This window comes from Myotis davidii, unplaced genomic scaffold, assembly GCF_000327345.1.
Source record: "Myotis davidii unplaced genomic scaffold, ASM32734v1 scaffold62, whole genome shotgun sequence".
Taxonomy (NCBI): Eukaryota; Metazoa; Chordata; class Mammalia; order Chiroptera; family Vespertilionidae; genus Myotis; species Myotis davidii.
Window position 1 is genome coordinate 134,082 of NW_006295180.1, and position 5,731 is coordinate 139,812.

The window sequence follows — 5,731 nt, forward strand, 5'->3', positions numbered from 1 at the left end:
CTAACACAGGAGGAAGGGAGCTTAGAGCCTCTGAAAGCAGTGAGCCCTGCTGACACCTGGATTTTAGCCCGGTGATACCACAACTTCGGACATCTGGTCTCCAAAAGCATGAGAAAACACAGTTTTAAGCCACCAAGTTTCTGATAATTTGTTACTACAGCCGTAGACAATTCATACAACTTCTATTCAGGATTCTAGTCAAGCTATGTGTGTGTTTATATATCTATGTGTCTATGTGAGAGAGAATGCAATCTTATATCTTTGCTTGGTTATAATAATAATAAAGACCTCTTTATTTACTATTCCTCCTGGCTCCCAACTGCAGCAGCCTTTGGAATTGTGCCTTCAAGTGAGCTTGGTCTTTCTGCAATATCTGATAACTTTTTTCTACTGGGTAAGTTTTCTATGTGGAGTTCACACAGCAAATTAGAACCTTATGTGGTGATAAGCACAATTTTCTCCATCATTTAATACTAAAGTAGAAATAGCATACAAAATGAGAAACTTTCCTGGGACTTTGAAGTCCTTATTTATTTATATGTCCTTTGGGGCATGTGGAAATGTGTTGGGGCAATGGTTGGGAATGCTATATTCATGAGAAATCATAGAGTCCTCTCACATAGGGTTGGCCTGTGGTAATATGAGGGGAAATCTTGGAGAATATTAATTTCTTGTCATTCAACAAAAATCACAAGTACTTTCTCTAATCATACAACTCACTCAAGTGCCAGAGAGGATAAAAAGATGCAAACCGCCTGGCCAGTGTGGCTTAGTGGTTGAGCACCAACCTATAAATCAGGAGGTCACAGTTTGATTCCTGGTCAGGGCACATGCCTGGGATGTGGGCTTGATCCCCAGTGTGGGGCATGCAGGAGGCAGCCAATCAATGATTCTCTCATCATCGATGTTCCTATCTCTCTCTTCTTCTCCATTCCTCTCTGAAATCAATAAAAACGCATTAAAATAAAGATGTAAACCTATTTATTGGCCTTAAGGTACATATAATATACTTGAGTTAAAAAGTTGATCCGAATAAAGAATTAAATAACAGCAAAATACTCCCATATAAGAAAAGCTGTAAAATGTCTAGCTGATTTTTCCCCCTGAGATATTATTACTTTGAGTTTTGTTTTCTGTATTTCCACCCTTCTACCTTTCTTTCAAACAGGAGCTTGAGTCCATACTATTCCTTTTAGTGAAGAGCCAATAACACGCTGCCATTTGCACAAACCTAACTTCACTGCATACATTACTGTCCTGGACTTAAAAGTTTGTGTCCCTCCAAAATTCATAAGTTGAAGCTCCAACCCCCAATGTGATGGTATTTGGAGGTGGGGCCTTTGGAAAGTGAGTTGATGTAGATTTGGTTCTGAGGGTGGGGCCCGAATGATGAGCTTCGTGCCCATAATAAAAGAGGAAGAGACAGGAGAGCTCTCCCTCCAAGGGCACCCACTGAAGAAAAGCCGTGTGAGGTCCCATGGTGGCTTTCTGTGAGCCAGAAAGAGGGCCAGCACCTTGGTCTTGGACTTCCCAGCCTCCAGAACTGTTAGAAAACGAAGGTCTATTGGTTAAGCCATTCAGTCAATGAGATTTTCTTACAGCAGCTGCAACAGACTAATACAACTGTCCTAGGAGGTCCCTGAGGCAGGATGAGAAGAAAAGGACTGCCTTTGAAGGTAACAAGAGGGGAGAGGGTTACTTCCGCTTTCACTCAGGTGTTGGCACTCAGGCAAAGACCTCAGTGTTGACTGGTTGAGTAGCGCATAGAGAAACATGCCCCCTTTTCTATGGACCCACAAGCACCCACGCTCCTGTGTGATCCTAGGGAGAGCAGACAGTCATGGCTGGGGTGCCACCGGTATGATGGCAGGGAGGCTGAGAGTTTGGGCCAAGTTGATTTCAGCAGAGTGCTATTTTGCACACCTCAGTTTAAGGATGCGGATTTCTCCCTGCTTCAGCAGTCCATCCCATTCTACACCCCACATTCCAACTTCCCTGGTCTGCCTGTGGTCTTCTATCCACCCCAGAGCTCACCAGACTGAATCTAACCACCTTTCTAACCCTTCCCCAGAGCCCACACGTTTTTTAAGACTCAGCTGGAATCTCCTCTCCTCTGAGAATCCTTCCTAGATATGCCCAGTGGGAACTGATCTCTCCTTTCTGTGCACTCAACATTTTATATCTTAATTTTGCACTTACCACTACCTGCCTCATAGGGTCCAAGATGTGTCCTTCCAAATTGTGAATTTCCGAGGACTGGGCAGGTGCACAGCTGGATCCGCCCTGTTGCCCTCCACGTGGGATCCCACCACCTCCTCACTTGGTACCGCAGCACCTAGCAAGTGACCTTTTCCCTGGAGGTTTTCAGTAATTGTTGAATTTAATCTAATCAGAAGAGGCAGAGAAATACCTGAGATGACATAATCACAGCAAGCTTTTTGGAGGAGGAAAACCTTAGCTTGGACCTCCAAGGACAGGTGAGTTTGTTTCCATACACTCCCCCCCTCTCCCCCACGGTAATACTTTGAAAACAAGACAGCACCTAGATGCCTGCAAAAGGTAGAGGACTTCCCAATAAACTTTCTTACTCATAAGGAGTGATTCACCCTGGGAAAAATTTGACTGAACAAATTCTTTTCATACATAAAAAAAAAAAATCTCATTAATGAGCTTCAGTAATCTAGATTTTGAAACAGCAATAATACTCAACATTTGAATAGTGCTTTTCTGTTTGAAGAGGAATTACACATATTTAAAACCCATTTTATCCTAACACAATCTTTTGGGGTGTGTATCAGTCCCAAACTGAAAAAGAAATAAAATCAGAGAGGGTAAATAATTTGTCTCCAACCCAGGTCTTTTCATTTTTCCTCCATTATCCACACTTGACCAAAAGGCATAATCAAATCCAGGTTAAAGATAATTTAGCTGCAGTACCATTTTATGCTTAGATTCCCTCTAAATCTTGACTATATTGTGGGAAGGTTGAAACCATGCTTTATTAAGTAAACTAAAAATCTAAATATAAAAAGATTAAATGAAGACTCTTTAAATGATTTAAGTGAATAAACCTAAGAATTTTGCTCCTATAGAATCAGGATTATTGCAAAGTAAAAATAAACCAGGAGTATTGAGGAACTGATAATAAGCCAGTGGTGTTAAGAGTATTAATTAGTCAGGGAACTGTGATAATTACAGTTCATTCTTGTTTATTTGCTAAGGCAAGTCCTTGAAGGACCCTTATCAGACACCACTTGATTATCCAGCTTGTGTTTAGTGTGCTTGGAAGCAATAAAATTGTTTTTCTTTCAAGTGGAGTCATAACTCAAACTTTTTATTGGCTCAGTCTGCTCTCTCACCCAGTCAAAAAAGAAAAGTGACACTTGATTGTATTTCTTTGTTAGACTTACTCTGAAATAACAGTGTATAGGTAACTGACTTTATCATGAAAAGTCTGAATCTTCAGCTTTTATAGAAAGTAAAGACTTTCTGCTCCATGCAATAGGACTGAACTGTATAATCACTTTATTTTTTCTTAGGAAAATTCAAGGGCCAAAACATCTCATGCCATGAATTACAGAAGAGCCAAATCTTGGTTTTATATTATTTTTGGGACAAAACAGAAGGGCAGAGTGTTGTGAAAGCTGAAATAAAAAGGCTTGCTTTTGTAAAAAGACTTTTCTTTCTTTTTCTTTTTTTTTTTTATGGAGGAGGAGGTTTTGTTTTTTAGAAATCTGTCTTTTCGGGAGAGTTTCTGAAAAACATAAAAATGAAACAATTTGTTGTGTGAACTCACAAAAGGTGGCTGAGCAGAAATGATGACTCTAGCTGCAGGCTCTCTGGTGCACGGCGGGCTCCTCTCTGAGCAGACTGCTCTGCCAGCATTACAGAGCAATGATTAAAATCTAGGTTTCTCGGAAGACTTTCATTTGCATGCTTTTCACGCTGGGATAACTTGTTTTCTTGAAGAGACATGAGTGTACTTGACTTGCTTTGGGAAATGGTGGAGCCAGGTCTTAATTCAGTAGAAGGAAATACTCCTGCTTCTCCTTTGATATAAGAGATGAAAGAGAACATGTATAAATCTCCTCCGCTGTTGCCTGGAGTTTAACCTGAAGTGTGCAGGGGTTTTCCCAACCATAGTAATAGACTTTGCATGAGCAAAGGCGCAGACCAGAGCAGTCATATATAATTGGCCTGCCCACCCTGCTTCAGCAAAAATATGTCAAGAGCTACCATCTGTGGAGTGCTTTATTAGTCTAGACAGCCTAGAAGTTTTCTGGACCAAGAGGCAAATGCTAATATGAAAGCTAATCCGGTTGGTGTGGCTCAAGTGGTTGAGCATTAACCTATGAGCCAGGAGGTCATGGTTTGATTCCAGGTCAGGGCATATGCCTGCCTGGGTGGCAGGCTTAATCCCCAGTGTGGTGCATGCAGGAGGCAGCCGATCAATGATTCTCTATCATCATTGATGTTTCTTTCTCTCTCCCCTTCTCCCTTCCTCTCTGAAGTCAATAAAAATATATTTTTTAAAAAGAGAGATACCTTTATCTGGACCGTGAGACTATCTAGTTCTCATCCCCGACACTCCAGAAACGATCCTACTGTCCCCTAATCTCCAGGTCTCCCCACAAATTATGCCTGCAGTCCACCCTGCCCCTTGGTCTCCAACTCCCAAGTGCCCCAGACAGGGTGCTATCCTTTATATTTCAATGTGCTTTCAAATCTCCCAAGGCAACATGTTAAAATTCAGGTTCTAATTAACCAGGTCTCAGGTGGGAGCTGGAATTCATTTCTAACAAGGCCTCAGGTGACTCTGATGCCATTGGTCCATGGAACACACTCTGAGTTGCAAGCTTCTAGACAAGCTGACCCTTGTCCACTTCCTCCCTTTACCAGAATGAAACATTTACCCTAAATTTAGATAATTTGTTTTCTTCTTCAGAGCCTAGTGACACAAGAGTCATGCTATGGGATCAGTAGATCTGGGTTAGTCCTGGATCTTGGGCTTTTTTTTCCCCTTTTTTTTTGGGAGAGAGGATTTTCATCTTTATTATTATTACTACTAGTAATGTATTTTCATTAACATGGTTTCAGTAATATGAAACAAGAGAAATGAAACAAACCCCTTCGAAGTCAACACGTTCCCCAGTGCATTTTGCATAAGATACTGAATCTTTGACCCATTCAATCCAAGATAAGCCTATTAATTAAGCTTTAGTCTACAGGTGCAGTCTACACAGATGTAATTTTCTGCTCAGAGCTAACTGAAAACTTGCAGATGGGCTCTGCATTTAGCACTTTTTAAAATTTTTATTTAAATACTTTATTGTTTAAAGTATTACATTTGTCCCCCTTTTCCTGCCATTGACCTCTCCCTGGCTGCCCCCATCCCTCAGCACATGCCCTCTCTCCCTCCCCCTCCCTCCCATCTGTGTCCATTGGTTTTGCTCATATGCGTGCATACAAGTCCTTTGATTGATCTCTTACCCCTTAACCCCTCACCTTCCCTCATAGGTTGGACAGTCTGTCCAATGGTTCTATGACTCTGGTTCTAAGTTTTGTTCATCAGTTTATGTTGTTCATTATATTCCACATATGAGTTAGATCATATGATATTTATCTTCCTCCGACTGGCTTATTTCGGTTGGCATAATGATCTCCAGTTCCATCCATGCTGTTGCAAATGGTAAGAATTCCTTCATTTTTACAGCAGCATAGTATTCCATCT